The sequence below is a fragment of the Columba livia genome, chromosome 10 (genome assembly GCF_036013475.1).
Source record: "Columba livia isolate bColLiv1 breed racing homer chromosome 10, bColLiv1.pat.W.v2, whole genome shotgun sequence".
Taxonomy (NCBI): Eukaryota; Metazoa; Chordata; class Aves; order Columbiformes; family Columbidae; genus Columba; species Columba livia.
This window is the reverse complement of record NC_088611.1, coordinates 12,498,037-12,514,541: the sequence shown is the minus strand read 5'-3', so window position 1 is coordinate 12,514,541 and position 16,505 is coordinate 12,498,037.

The window sequence follows — 16,505 nt, the reverse complement described above, 5'->3', positions numbered from 1 at the left end:
GGGCGCTGGGCTCCTGCTCCCCCACCTGCAACCTCCCTGTGCCCCAGAGACCACAGCCAGGACAACTTGCTCCTTCCTAACAAAACGTTTATGTCTCCACGGGAGCTAAAGGGTTGCAAGCGCAGACCAGCCACAGCGCTGCGAGCAGCCGTGCATCTGTTAAGAGTATTGGAGCAAGGGACTTTCAAAGCCAACAGACACTTTTTCACAGAGTTTTTCCACTGTAGGGAATATCACAAAAACCTTCTATTTTGTTGTGCCATAATACTGGTAACTAAGAGAGATTTCTATCATTTTCAACAAGCTCCGAAACCTGTCCCAGGCCTCAGGAAGGGAGCTGTCTTCGATCAGCCGCAGCACGCACTGCCGAGGGAGGAAAAGACCAGTCCCCAGCAGCCCTGGAAAGTCACCTCACCTCCAGAAAAACTTCTCCCAACAATTTTGGCCTCCCTGAAAATCTGTCACCACTGTCCCAATGCTATCCCCCATTAGCCAGCAGGATGGAGGGAGACCACGGGCCAAGAGGAGTGAATTTAAGTCATGCCCAGCAACAGACTTTTAATTCTTATCACAAAATCTGGCTGTTATGCCACTGTTTTCATCCAGTTCAACAAGTTTGCAGAAATTGGTCTGCAAGAAATCAGGCAACTTCAAGCTGAAGACTGATCATCTGCAGAATCTAGCAGTGTTAACACGCTGATCATATTCAGCACCAAAGGGCCCGAGTGGGCAGTTATTTCATTTTCAGGGCTTGGAAATCAAGCAGTGCGTCTCAGTGCAGCCCCAGAGTCCAGACACCAGAGGACAGTAAATCAGGGAATGGTGCACAGGCAGCACATTGACACTCCTCAGCGTAAATATCAATTTTCACACTGTGGTCAGGTTCTGTAAGTATGGGGAATTGGTGTGGCAATGGGATTTTAACAAGGTCTGGTTGTGATTAATCCCTTTCTAGGCAGTTCCTCTAAATGACTCGATTCTTTGCGATCACTCAGTAATTACAAGACTAAAGCAAACTGTGACCACAATGAACATGCACATGAAACTGTCCAGGGCTGAAAAACAAAGTTTCTTGCTGGGAATTGATGAAACAACAGAAAAACATGAAACTTACCTGAAATTGAAGGTATATTGAAATGGGTAAGAAACATTGTATTGCAATTAATGCCATACAGGACACTACAGCAGATTGGAGCCTACCCATGAAAAAGCATTGCAATACCAGAGCAAAGCCCATGGCTAATCCTGGCCGCTGCAGTGCAGCCTGTGCTGTGCTGCTCCTGGCCACACTGCTGTTCAACCAGGGATGCCCATCCCAGGCAGGGGGAGGTAGGAAGAAGCAGCAGCAGCCCTGACCGGGAGAGATAAAACAGGAGTCTACAAATAAACTGATGTCCATCTCTCAAGTTCCTGCTCTTACATCATCCATCCTCTTGCTTTTACCCCTGCAGCAGAGAAGATTCCCTGAGCAGAAGGCAGCCCAGCCACTGCCAGAGTACACTGGGAAGGGAGAGAGAGAGTTTGCTTTGCAGGGGAAGAAAATGCCTTCCTCCAGCCGATCTCCATCACTCTTTATCTGCCCACAGCTGCTTGCAATCTGTCCCCGCAGATAAGGAAGGCAGCGTTCCCCATCCTTCCCATTCCTCCAGCTGGTGAGGTCTGGCAGTTCCATGTTTTCTGGAGCTGGTGACAGCTGGGTGTGTGGCTGAGTCCTGTGGCTTTGGCTGGGAGATGCCGTGGTGGGGCAGTTGGCCATGGGGACGGAGGGCACAGCACAGCATGGCAGTGCAGGCACACGGGCTCAGCACACCTCTGCTCCAGCCCCACAGCTCTCCCTGGATCCCTCTGTTCCCTTCCAGATCCATCCCTCCTCTCCATCCTTTTTGCTACCCTGTCCACAGCTGGAGCAGTAACTTGGTACCTTCCTTTCTTCCGGCTTAGCAGTACAGGCTCTGTCAAGCGGATCCACTGTAAAAGGGCCAAATTTATCCCAGGTGTCCATGCACAGGCTTAACCAGAGGGACGCTTGGGATGGATTTAGCCCATTACACAGCGTGTTAATCATATTACTGCAGAAATCTGACACGGTTCCCAAAGTGCAAGCTGACGAATCCTCCCAGAGCCCAGCGGGCCTCAGAGCCTCGTTCCAGCGTGCCAGAGGTTCTTTTATTCATTAATCATATTTGCTTAATAACCTTGTATCTCTCCAGTGGAGGGAACTGCCAGGCTCACATATGGTAATTGTGGGATGACTCTTCTGGAGAACTGGAAGTGCCAGCGTTTTCAGCTGGTATGTATGGCACAGCTCCGTGGTAATTTCTCTCCCCGGCCTCAAGTGCAAGGGCATGGGGAGGGGTGCGAAGCCCTGCAGACACTCGATACCCTTCTGACAGCGCTTCTCCCTCAGTCTGGCAGCAAAATTTATGACAGTGAATTTATGATGCTCTGGGTCTGAGCTGCCTCTTGATTGACAAGCCCATGCACAGCAGCAGCATGTTTAGTGCAGGTAATTACTGATGATGTCAAGGAAAAAATTGCAGAGAAGATCCTGTACGCAGCCTGTTAATTGTACCTGTTCCTCTCGCTAAAATTTTGATAGGTGTAATCCATCAAATATGCTTTCTGCAACTTTTCAGTGGTTGAATAAGGGCCAATTTTATTGCTTTAGAAATCAACAGGAGAAGCACAGTTGGCAGCAGAAGATGCTGTTGGTGTTTCCCATCTCCTGCATCAGCACCTGGTGTGCAAGGAGAAGGTGCTGATTCCAGAGCAGACTTCTCTCTGCTGCTCACTCGCTTTGTGCAGTGTCTGCTGTTGCTGTCCCAGGAGCATTTGTTGCTCTTGTACGCTATTAAAGCCTCTGAGATTAGCACTCATGTTGTTACAGCACAGGGTCTCACTTCGCAGCTGAAGTTCAGGAACATCCCTTTGATTAGGCCTGTTGAGAATCAAGCTTTTAAAATATCCTTTGATTATATCACTGAAAATCTCTAACAGGCACATTTTCCAAACTCTCTGCAGTTTGCATGGTGTTTATCAATCACCCCAGGGTTCTCCACCCCCCAGTACACTCATTTTTGGGTGTCAGTCCCAGAGCAAGGCAGAGTGACACCCCACCACAACCCCCAATGGGTGAAGCCCCTCAGACTGGCAAGATGCAGCTTTTACCTGGTGTCCTGCGTGCTGTGAGCCCTGCAAGCTACTTGGTAATCCTCACGAGATGGACGATGAACTGCATTCATTTCCAGTTTACAGATGGAAAAATGAGAGAGGATGGGCACCCAGGGACACCCAGGGAACACACATGAGGGTGCTGCTCAGGGTACCGTGAAATGCTCCTCTGCTCCCTCTCCTTGGTTCATCCCACTGGAGCAGCACATCCCACTCCAATGCAAAGCAGAAATGACACTGAGAGAGTACAATGGGAATGCCAGTGTTCTTCCCATCAACAGCACATAGAAACCAGGGAAGGCATATGTGTCTGGAGCTGTGTCACTCTTCTTTCTGAAATGCACTTCCCAAGTCCCCATTCTGGAAACAGAAAATCAGGGACCTGCTGGCATATACGTACAATGGGGAAGAACTTAGGAAATTCAACTGAAATGCTTTTAAAAAGCAAAGGGAAAGCAGACACCGTCCTAAGACAAGGAGACTAAAAAGTGCCTCAGCTATTGGGAACAGCTATAAATACAGCCAGGCTGGTTCTGGCAGATTCATGATACCATTTAATAACATTGCTGGAAGGCTGATTGCATAGTTTAAAAGCGAACTTAATAAGTAGTAACTATTAAAATGTTAGTTGTGAAGTTACAGGATTATAAGAAAGCAGACTACTCTGTGCTGTATGTTAATGGTGGAATCAACATATTAGAGCAATAACCTGCACTTGGTCTAGCTATATAAACCTGCTCAATATTTCAGCATTGAGATATTCTTGCCTTGGTTCTCACAGAGAGAAATACTCATTTATTTCCCTGAAATAGCATATTATGATGGATGCAACTGCCAAGCTATAGCTAATGGATGTAACATGATGGAAAACATCATTATTTAGGTGTGGGAAATTGTTCTTTAGGAATCCAGTGTCTGCAGCAAACCTGCACTCCTTGAACCTCAACTCCACAACATGTTTCAGATGTGGATTTTGAGTGACTGTTTCTAATTAGCGAATCACAGAGCCTTGTCAAAATACCTTTTGGTGAATGGCAATAACATGTGTGCAGGATTTTAAATCACATCTAGAGAGCGGCTGTGGAACATGATGCCTGGCTGAGCAGCAAGACGACAAATGTGGTGACCAGCCCCAGCACTCGTGGGTGCTGCTGGTCCTGTGACACCCGTCCCCCCCGCACCCTCTGACAACAAAGGCGTCTGGAGAGACAATGCAGGCAGCAGCACAGATCAGGCTGGCATTGCTACATCTGCGAGAAGCTTCCTCCCAAGGGCATCCCATGCATCTCCCAAGGGCCATGCATCTCCCATCTAACACAGCATGGTTACACAAGGGCCACGCTGTGGGGATGAGGTGCCTGGCACCACTCAGAGATGTTCCCAGCTGCACAGGGAAATCATAAGCTCCCCGGTGACACGTGGCACAGGAGAAGGTCTTTTTCTGCTATTTCCCACAGGAAAATGAAAAGGAGCGATCAAGGCATGTAAATGCTGGGTACAGCCATGTGCCTAAGCAGCCCAGCTGCTACAGAGAAAATTCATTCTCGGTTTAGGATTTCTCTTGCTACTCAGACTGATGGAGGCAGCCTGGTGTAAAGCCTGCAGAGAGCTGCTCTCCACCCGCTGGGGCTCAGGAACCAGTCAAGACGGAGCTTCCTCTGGCCATTAATTCATGGCCCAGCACCGACTCACTGTAAAGCCCCATCACAATTCTCCACCTGAGTGACACAGGCCAGAGCTCAGCACCCCCAGTCCAGACAGTCTTACTTGCAACCCACACAGCACTTGCAGCAGAGAAAACCCCTCTGTGCTACCCCAGCAAGAGCACAAGTATAACCATCGGCAGCTGGCTCCCATCAGCCACGCAGAGGTGTGTTCTTCAGGTGTTTGATAAATGTTCATTGCTTTCCATGAGTGCTTCTGCTGTGTATCAAAAGAGGCATTAAACCTGCCTCTCCAGCCTTAGCAGGGGCACTCCTAATGGTTTTGGCTGTGCGAGAATAATATGTTTTGCTACTTCAGTGCTCATTTGTGCTCCTGGACATGTGTAATCAACTCCCATTGAACCTGGTCTGTTCAAGGGATGGGTTTCCAAGCTCTTTGCAGGTGTCTTAGCCAGTTTTCAGAGGTGCAGAACACGCAAAGTCTGGGTTCTTTGGGATGCTGTCAAATCATCCCTGTGCTCAAACAGGAAGGAAATTCCAGCTGCAGTTATGTAGGCTGAGCCCTTCTGATCACTCAGGCTTGGGTGGCACCAGAGTGACAGCCAGACCTGGCTCATACCAATGCTGCTAGCATTGAAAGGGCACCAACATCGTTATCTCTCATTATCTGATTGGGAAAATAACGGTAATCAACTTGTACAAAACCTCCAACTCCAGCAGTTGTGTGACTGTCAGTGTCATGTATAGAGTCCTCTCTTCTCGAATGGCCCCAAAAAGCCTGGTCCATCCATCACCTCAATGACCTCAGTGCAAAAGAAATAAAGCAACAAATAATTATTATTTTAGAATCCCAGTTCATAGATCATTATTTCTAGCACCCACTATATGTTTTTAAGCGCTTGGCGTGATCCTAACTGTCAGAGGAAAACAGGCCATGCTGAATCCAACAGCCTGAGAGTGGGGAGGTGGCTGCAGCTCCGTGCCCTCAGCAGGCACTTGCACAGTATACAGTACATATATATGTACATATGTACGTGGCTGGCCACACAGATTGCAGACAGGCACTCAGGGCACCCACACGAACCAAGCCAGCACTAGTGGTCTTATCCTGCTACCCCCTCTGGCTGGACGGGGTGGAAGACCATTGGTGAGAATATATGGTCTTCCACCCCATCCAGGCAGAGGGGGTAGCAGGATAAGGCCACTAGTACACGGTGGGCCACAGACCACTTCTCCTGCCAGCAGCAAACCAGGTCCCTGCACAGCCCTTCCCAGGGAAGCCGTCATGCTGGAGCTGGCAGAATGTGAAAGCTCAGTCAGCTCACAAGCCACCGAGCATGGCCTTTTGAGTTATCCTCCTTAGAGCTGGTACCTGTTGCAGAGAGAGGCTGGAAGGCGAATTGCATTAAGCTGTTTAATGATCAGAGCAAAGCTGCCGGGAGGAGGAGAGCTGTGCTGCAGCCCCCACCACCCACTGAGCAGGGAAAGCTGCTCCAGAGACATTGCTCCCAGCCGGGCAGCCAGGAGCCACAGCCACCTCCCACGGGCAAAACACCCCATGGGGACAGCCCCTGCAAACAGCCCTTGTGGAGGAGGGTCCCCATGCCAAAGAAAAGGTGTCTGGGCATTGTTCCTGCCACGCTTTTTGCTGGCCAGCATGCATGGAGAGGGCCTGCCTGCCTGGGCTGCTGAGCAGCTGCTTGGAGGGTTTTGTTTGGCTTTTTTTTTTTTCCCCTCCCTCTTTTAGCTGGGAGTGTATTGTGTATTTCCAACAGCAACCAGCTGACCCAGGTGATAATTCAGCTGCCACTCGGCCTGGCACCGGCACAACTTGGACACATTTCAGACACCTGGCATCACACAAGGAGGGAGGGAGACAAAGGGGATCGATACCCTCTGCCCCAAAGGCAAACAAATTGCATCGATTAACTCCGGTGGCCACAGAGACTTGCACGACTGATCTGGGTTTCAGCAGGTCTCTTGAAGACAAACTCCACACTTTTCTCCCCTTTGGGATATGGTTTGACATCCCCCTGTACCTTTTTCCCCAAGGACAGTTATGGGGTAAGGTCCTGTTTGCTCTATCTCTCAGATGTCTGAGGCCAAACCCTTCCAAAGAACACAGGGGTGCAAGAGGACACACACCCCTGCCAGCCCCTGCCGCCAGGATCACTGCTCAGAGGAAATAAACATTAAGTATAAAACATGTTTCTTTGCCACAGACCTAAATATGAACACTGCAATTACAAAGTTTGGAGACAGGTGTGCAGAGAGAAAAGCAACTAGTGCCTGTAACTGCCAACAGTTCAGCTCCAAAGCATCCTCTGTTTGAAGCAGCTGAGCGGCTGCTGGGATGCACACACAGCTCCCACGGTCATGGTCCAGGACTGCGGGCTGGGTCCTGCTTTTGTGGAAATGGGTCTTGGTCCGAGGGTCTTCACACTCTGATTCTCCTCCCGGGGTTCAGCTCAGGCCCAGACTCTCCCCTTCCCCACAGACCCTCTCAGCATTTCCTGCCGTTTGTGCCTCCACACTTGATGGAGGTCAGGATTTAATGCTTTTCTCTGAACTGGTCACTCTGAGCTGAACTTCTCTCTACATTTTGGAGGTGCTGGTGTGCCTCTGGTGTGGCTCGGTGAGAAGCCTCAGCCTTGCAACGAACAAAACTCCTCAAATCCTGTCTCAGCGCTTTCCTGGAAACAGGTCACAGTCCCCTGCGAGGGGGATGCTGCTTTGTAGGACAGAATCCCATCCTCACCAGAACTGACATAAGTGCGCTGAGTCTGTGTGTGTTACAGCCACGTAAAATGACAAGCAACCCTTAAACAAAAACACTGTGCGGGTAAGGCACTGCTCTCTCTGGGAGCACCCCAAAAGGGTGCTGGGCAGCAGGGTTTGGGGATGAGGGTGGCATCTCACCCTGCCTCCCAGGGGCTGGATTGGGGCCAGCAGTGCCACTGGCAACCCACTGCTGCTCTTAGGGGATCCCAGGGGCTTTTCTTCAGAGCTGTTGTGCTCCCTCTGCCTTTCTCTATCCTCTCCCTTCACCCTTACACTGCTCTTCTGGCTGCCCAGCTTGATACTCAGCCAGCAAGGACATAAGCCACTGATAAAAGGAGAGAGGCTTTTATTTATTATTCAGCCATCTCCAGGGTGTCGGTGCCACAATGCATTACCCTACTTCCCATATACATTATTTATTTCCTGGTTCAACACAGGTAAAGCTAAAGTGAATGTGAAAGATGTTTGAAGCCCATACACAAAAGACTAATCCAAACCAGCTTCCCCACGCTGAAATCCCTTCCCTGCTCAAAACCCAGCCTAAAGATGAAATCCTGCTCCTGCTGAAGTCAAAGAGAGTTTTTAATAATGGATTTCAAGGGCTCAAAGCCTTAACAGATGTCTGAAGGAGGAGTGGTCCTGGATGCAGACATCCCCTCCCAGGCAGCACAAAGCAGGTCTGCCCAACCACCCACCCGTTTTGGGCAGGGTTGCCCCCACCACCTCCAACAGAAATGATTACGAGCTGTCAGGCAGCAGTGACACCAGCATCAAAAAATGAAAACATCTTGGGATCTTACTTTTTTTTTTTTTTTTTTTTTTTTTGGCATTGAGCATTCAAAGGGAAGCAAATTCAGGAACCGGAGATGTTCCTGAGCCTTTGGGTCACAGCCTTACCGTCATCTGCAAAGGAAGCAATCAAATGTCACCTCAACCCCGGTGAATCCCAGGCTGGCACTGGTGGCCATCCCCGCGGGCTGCCCGCCATGGCAGGAAGGCAGTTACCATGGCCTCACCTCCCCAGACCAGCCAGCACTGACACCTGCTCTGATCCTCAGTGCTGGGTTCCCGTGGACATCCCTCCTTTAGAGAACAACAGGATTTCTTTGGATAACAACGGGATTTCTTTGGATAAGCTGTGTTTCCAGGAAGGAGGAAGACTGAGAGGAGAGTGCAAAAAGATCAGCTGAGATTATTCAAGCATTTACATTTTTATGAAAGCTGGCACTCACCAGCAATTACCTTGCAGAGAAAATGCTGCTGCAAAGGATTGACAGAGCCAGATAGGATGGCCTTGCAACACTCCGCCTTCAGAAATGTGCGTTGCCATCCCTAGATGTACCTGCAGGGACACTGAAGGGGAGCTCCTCAGCGCAGGGACATGCTGGCATCTCTCCTCACCTTCTCCCAGCCCTTCCCAGATGCTGTCCCTCCAGATCCTGGCACCTTGACAGGCAATTAGCAGAGCAAGTGCTATTAATGTGCAGTATTTAGAGAACTCTTAGCCAGCATTGCCCATCCTCCTCCTGGGAGGTAAATGAGCCCCTTACCTGGGCCTGGGGACTTGTTCCATGTGGTGGAGGCTCCCTGGGCAATGTCCCTTCCATGGAGGGCTCTGGGACTACATGTCCCTGTGCCACCTCCATGCCTCACCCTGTCCCTTCCCTCCTCACAGCTGCTTGCACTGGGTGTGAGCATCACAGAACCTCTCCAGCCCCCTCACACCGGGGCCAGCTCAGAGGAGACATGTTCCTCACACAGGCAGGGTGCTGCCTGTGCCCAGCATGGAGCAAGGGTCAGCCACCAGCTCCAAAACACGGTGCCTCCCTTCATACCTCTGCAGCCGCTCAGCCAGGGCTTGCTGAAGAAGTGTGGCAGAAGATGGAGATTTGCTGGGCACCTCCATCCCCAACCCCTCCTTGCTCTGTAAGAGCAGGGTCAGCAGAGGATGCTCCCCCTGTCCCTGCCACCCATTTTGCCTGTGACAAAGCATGGCCATGCCAAGAACAGTGGCCCTCCCTGCAGCCAGCTTCCAGGGGCTGAAACCCTCCTCAGATATGCAGCGGTGAGTGTTGATACAATGATTACCGTGTTTGTTATGTTAAATACCACTATTTAAACAAGCAGTGCCCTCGAGCATGGTGTTTGGGAGCCCATGTCAATATTAGCTTGTGAGCAGCAGCCAGTGGATAAACTGGAGCGGGTGAGAATGTCCTCTCCCATGTGCCGCCCAAGTAACGCCTTCACCTTAACTTTCAAACCTTCTTTGATCACTTCCCACAATTGTCCTGTCATCAGAAAACGGAATATGGCTCTTTATAAATAACATTTGCTTTGATGTAATATCACTACATTTTCTACTAATAAAATGGCCTTGATTCAGCCCAGCCCCGAGCAAAGCCCATAAATATTGCTTTTCACTTCTTAAAAGCATGCTTAAGTCCCTCCAACAGCCAGGAAAGGTGCACACGTGCTGCGATGCTTTGCTGAACGTGGGGAGGATTCATCACATGCTGCAATTTACCCAAGCACTTAAGTGATTTGCTGAACTGGAGCATTAAATGGGGAGCAGTGATTTCTTTTAACTGCCTATAAATACCATAACTTCTTCTCATAGCTGGAGCTATTTTTTAATGACTGGTGCTTAGCTACATTGAAGTTTAAAACCCCGTGGAAAAAAAAAAAAAAAAAAAAAGCCCTATTTCAGCACATGGCTAACACAAAAGCAACATTTCTTGTCCATATGGAGAACATATTGGCTGAACTCAGCTATGAAGCGACCTTTATCTTTGCTCGTGAGATGAGACCAATTAAGTCGGTGGTGGCAATGCTGCCGGTGAGTTATTGCTCTCCTTCCTCGGGCAGATAAAGGTCAGGCATGAGGCGGGTGATGCGATGCTCACCGCATGGCAGCTGGCTCTGCTACCTGTTGCCCTGAGACAACTGCAGATGCCTACAGGCTGCTGCCCTTTGCAAGGCCCAGGGGCCAATTTTCAGCTAATACGGAGATTTTGGATGCCCTCACCTCGAGTGGCATACTGAGGTGAGGGTCTTCAGATGCAGAAATATGTATATATATGTGTATATGTATACATGCTGGCACTGCACATGGTGGAGCTCCAGACAGAGCAGCTTGAACCAAACCCCTTCTGCAGCCCCAGGGGTTTCTCCCCCTGCCACCAGGCCCATCCCACCGTGGAGCACAGCTGGGGACTGCAGGGCAGGAGGTGGCCTTCGAGCTGTATATCACCACAACCAGTTATCACGGTCTGGACGCAGGGCAGCCACCTCCCCCCGGGGGATGAATTACGGAGCAATAAACCACACTCATCTCAGTAGGAGAGTTTTATGCCCACCATCAATCAGGAGACACAAACAGCTCTGTTCCCAGCAGGACTGGCAGGAAGCAAGGCAGAAATAGGTGCACAGGATCCTGTGGGTTTACTGGGGGGTCCCAGCTGGGGTGGGAAAGCTGGGCACTGCGGCACCCCCAGCCTCAGTGCCCCCACAGTGCAAAGCACTGCAGCACTGAGGACACAGTAGCATCTCCCTTATTACCTGTCCAGCCTCTCTCGTCATCCGGGAAGGGAGCTGGGGGCGGGGGGGGCAATGGCTGTGACCCTGGGGTCCCTGCTGCCTTGGGTCTTGTTTAAACCTCTCACATTTAATCTGAAGAAGTGCAAACACGCCCAGCAGATCCCAAGCTATATATGTGCATAACTATATATACTCCTGGAGTTCGTGCCCATGCACCTGATGCTGCTCAGTTTAAAAATTCAAATCAAAGAGTAAAAACCCAAACCTGCCCTGAGGAGCTGGGGAGGTTTTGGGAGCCAGGTCCGGGCTGGCTGGGGCAGGGGCTGGCAGCAGTGTGTCCACAGCAGAGGCTTTGTGGGTGCAGTTTTGCCAGCAGACACCTGGCTCCCTGCTCATCTGCTTGATCTCTAATTGATGAAGTAGCATCATGTGAAAAAAATAAATAAATAAATAAAAAGAAAAGAAATCCTCCTTGCAGAGATTTTGCAGGAAGGGAATTGAAGATGCACGTTTGGGACTTGCAATCCCTACAGTGGTAGTTAGATGCCTAAGTGCCTTGATGAATACGGCCCTAAACATCTGCTTTTCCATTACTTACAATTAGGAGAAAGAGCAAAATCCAAGCCAGCACACCCAATTGACTTTATTATAAGCATAAACACCTGGACAGAGAGAATATCTCTCACCTCGTACCTGCTCTCTGGTGAATTTGCATTTTCGCAATAGGTTTTTTTCACCAGCAAGAGGAGATGCTCTCTGAGGCATCCTGAGCAGCCGGCTGCCAGCACTCTGGGGCTGTCAGCTACAAACCAGCCTTCTTGTTAAGACATTAACCAAGATGAGAACGCAATAAAACTACAAACCCTGGTTCATTCTTCAAGAGAAGAGCCCAGATTTGAGCAGAAGAAAGACGACAAACCTGTCTCGCCGTGGTGCAAAGGGTAAAATGGGCTGCAGCACTGCAGAGTCATGTCTTAACCTCAAAGTCCCTCAGGATGTGCACCCCCCTACATTTCTTCGGGCAGAAGAGCCGCCTCAAACCCCCAGCAAGCAGCAGACCACCACAGACCATCACCTCTCCTCCCACAGCCCAGTCAGACGTTCCAGCCGCCTTCCCAAATAGACCCCGCTCCTCCTTCACCTCCAGCCTCACTCATCCTCGTGGGATCCCAACATGCACTTTTCTTTTTTCTGCAAGAGATACTTCAAGGGCATTAATAATATGGGATAACAACACAACAAAATGCCATTTGTGTATTTATGTACAGTCTTTTTCTTGGCTCCAGTTAGCTTCTATAAAGCCATTCATTTTAATGAGCGTTTTGTTGTTACTCTAATGTCACAGGATCTTATATCTTTTCCTTGTTCTGCTATGAAAGTTTTCCTTGCTGTTGTATAGATGTTTTTGCAAGCTAAAAATAGGATTATCTTTTTACCAATCAAGTCTGTCTTGGATTATGTATTCAAATAACGTGACATAGAGACGTGGAATAAAGGTTTAATGAATCACAAAATTGAATTTTTTAGGGGCTGGCAGCATTTTTCTGAATAAAACAACAACTTAATGTCCTACGTTGTACTTTACGAACTGGGACCTAAACTTATCTTGTACAAAGGAAATTACAGAGGCAATCATGGGAGGTCTTTTATTAGTATTTCTTCTCTCCCTGGCACAGAGTAGAATATGAATTGATTGTCAGAGATTTTTTAAGTGCCTTTGATTGAAGAAATGATCTCTGATAAGCTGCTGGAGGAAAATAGAAGCCAACAGCTGCTCCATTTAACATCAGTTAGCCTCCCGTTCTGGCGGCTTGCTAAATAACTATTTTACATTCACAAACACATCTCTGTGTCACAGCCGTACTTGCACACACCTCCCCGTTTCTGTGGAGCCGCCAGCTCTCCAGTGCTGCTGTAGGAGAAGTTAAGTTGTGGTGGTGAAAACATACACAGGTCCTCCCATGTCTTACGAGGCTGGACGCTGGCATTTGAAAACACCCCAGCAGTTTCTGACAGTGCTATATCCCTTCTTGAGGTGGCACAGGGGTCATCATCCATGTTTTAGAGCCAAGGAGAGAAAATAAGTCATTTCTCGTCCACAACATTGTGTCTAGCAGACAATCTAGATATAAATACCAAACATTTGCCATTAATAAATTGTGAGGGGGTTGCTGATCCCTGGATAACCCTGCCACACTTTCCTCCAGCTTGCAGCACAGTACAAGTCAATGTCAGATCCAACTCATAGCTCTGGTAGCTGCTTATTGCCATAAACCACCTTCGCCCACACCACACAAATTGTCTTTATTTTAATATCATCACTGCCCATTGGTTCCCCAGGCTGCACAAGGGCTCACAGCCTTGAGACGCCCGGCAGGTGCTGGAGGGGACTGCCAGATCTGTGCTGACCTTTCGCCTCCCCAGCCAGCCAAATCAGGACAGGTGTGGGTGTGAGCTGCCCCAGCATGTGGATTGGTGCCAGGAGACAGGCAACACAAATATCCGTTGCCAGGGAGCCCCAGCCAGCTTCTGCTCCCCACAGGAAACATCCCCCCAGGAAGACCGGTTCCTGCTGCCATCTCCAGAGCGGTGCAGCCACCAAATGCATCTGCATGACCTCCACAACATCAAACAGCCCCCAATGCATGGGTGTACACCTGCAGTGCCTACCTTTGCATGCAAGAGCAGCCTTCCATGAGCACAGCTATAGGATAAAAAGCCTCTTCCAGGGGTGGGTCACAGGGGACTCCCCAGCCCAGTCCTGTGATGTACAGCCCCTGCATGCACAAGGTCCGCCTGCACACGCAGGAGCGGGACCGGAGCAGTGGCCCGGGGCAGCAGCCTGCCCCACGCTGCCCCCTCATCTGCCTGCAAAGAAGGAATTTATGTCCCTCAACTCCACTGTGAGCAGCGCCCCAAGGCACCAAAAATGAATCCCTCAGAACAGTTTTATTACTCAGTTCAAGGTGCAGTCAAAAGATGTTGTGCTTTCCTCCTCCTCCTCCCTCCCTCCTTGTAAAGTAGAGGAGGAAAATGGAGTTGTCGGCTGCCACCGGCACCTTCCCTGCCCTGGGCACTCCCACGCCAGACCCGGCAGCTCTTCCACACGTGTTGCAGCCTGGTTTATTGGCAGCCTGCTTTTGATGCTATCCTGGAAAGGCTCCGAGAAGCTCACAGGCTCTGCATTTAGCATGAGCACAGCCTTTTCCAAAGGAAACACTTAAAGGCTTATGCAGGAACAAAGCTAAAAGGGCTTGTAATTATTTAGAATTGGGCAGTGGCTAAATTAGCCAGAGTTATTACTAGCTTCAGATCTTCACGGCAAGGCAGTGAGAGGATGCAGCTCTCCTCAAGCTACAGAGCTGGCTAATTTGGAGGCTTTATTTAGCCCAGGAAACCTTCTGTCTCCCAAACCAACAGCTGCAAAACACCAGCCCTGCAGAGCAGCCACCTTGGCCCTGCTGGAGCAGCGAGGAGGAGCTGATGTTAAGCAGCTAAAGATTGCTCCAAAATGCCCTGACCTGGCCTGACCATGTTTTGCAGAGGGTTTTTGATCCCTCTCACAGCCCACTGACCTTGCTTTGGGGTGCAGCAGCCCTGGGAGTGACTTTGCAGGCTGCTTCCCTCCTCTCGCCCCAGACTGCTGCAACTGAGAAAGCCAGTAGGAAGAAACAGCGGCTTTTAGCCATCTCTCCTGTTGAAGCACTCACCAAGACAGAACTGTCTTCTTCCTTCTGCTGCTGGTGTCTTTCTGTTGGAAAACATCCCCCGGACTACACCTGGGATCGAGGGGCCAGAGCAGGCCCTGCAAAAGATGCCGGCCATGACCTCTGCCAGAGCATCACGATCAGACATCGCTGGGAATGTTCCTGCCAGGGGAAACCACCTCCTGCCCGAGGGAGCTGCATGGACGAGTCTGACCCCATTGCTCATGTCTCCAAGCAGGAGCAGCCATGGCAGGGACGGGCAGGGGTTTACAGCGTGTTCGGGCTGCACTCTAAGGCGGAAGGGAGGCAGAAGCAGGGACAGGACTGTCCACTAAGGCCAGGTCTGTTCTTACCATTCAGGGAGAAGAGCTGTATTTGTACCATAGGTAAGTGTGAGCTTATTGGAGAGCTAGAGGGGAAACTGAGGCAGCACTTGCTGCAACACAAACATCTCTCAAAGTGCCGGAGGATTATCACTTTGGTGTCCTGTTGCTGGAGGACAGCCCTGTGGCTCAGGAGGCACCTCGCCAGGGCCTTGGAATGCCGGCACGGTGGCTGTGGGACACCCTTCAGGCTCTGACACCTGGCAGCCCAAATGCTGGAGATCCAGTCTCTCTGGAGGTCTCTAAATCACAGATACAAACCTGGCAGAATTTGGTTTCAAGATACAATTTCATCATACGTGATATCATAAATATTAAACCAAGCAAACCCTTCTGCATCCTGCCATGCTGGGAGCGCTGCCTGCAAGACACACGTGTGGAAGAACAGGCTGAAATTTTGAGCACTGTAGTTATAGCAACAGGCTCTGTCATTTAGCAGCAGCAGTTATGCAACTCTCAGCTGCACCTTGGAAAGTGAAACTCACTGCACAAAGCATCTGAGCAGCAGTGGTGACCAAAAACCTACAGGCACAGGTGAGGAGGGCGGCTCTCAGGCACAGCACGAGCCTCTTGCTGCAACACACCTGTCTTGGTGCCCTGGGAGCTCCCCAGCCACCTGTGCACCATCACCTGTGGCACAGACCCATAAAACAGCAAGCCCCATGTGCCTCCTCTGCTTGCACAACCCTCAAAGTGTTCCATTGATGTTACGCAGAAAAAACACGAACACCTGCTGCTGCCTGTGGAAGTAAAGATCTCTTAGTACCCAGCATGCGGGGGGTCAGCAAGGCACACTGGGGTCTTTAAATTACACTTTGCTGATTTTCTCTTCTTCACAACATGCGGCCAGGCTAAAGAGTGGTTCTCTTGCCTACAACTCTGAAGCCCTGCTAGAAAATCCATAGTCATTTGGTGATGTTCTGGTACTTGTCTCGCTGCACTGCAATGCATTGGGAGGAGCAGCTCCAATTCACCAGTCTCCTGAGTAAGCAAAAAACAGTAAGGCTCAAACTGGCCTTGGGCAGATAATCTTGGGCCATTTGAGCAGCACAGCCTGACAAATCCGTATGAAACTCCAGGAGCCTCATTTTGTGTCCATCCCAGTGACAGCCCCAGCCCCGGGAGGAGGCCGGAAACATCCCTTGCGCTCCCCATGGCAGTGCAGCTGCATCCTCACTGCTGACCGCCTGCTTATGCCGAAAGTCCTGCAAAATGGGCTACACACCTCACATCGACCTCGCTACAGCCCTGACAGGTTAATA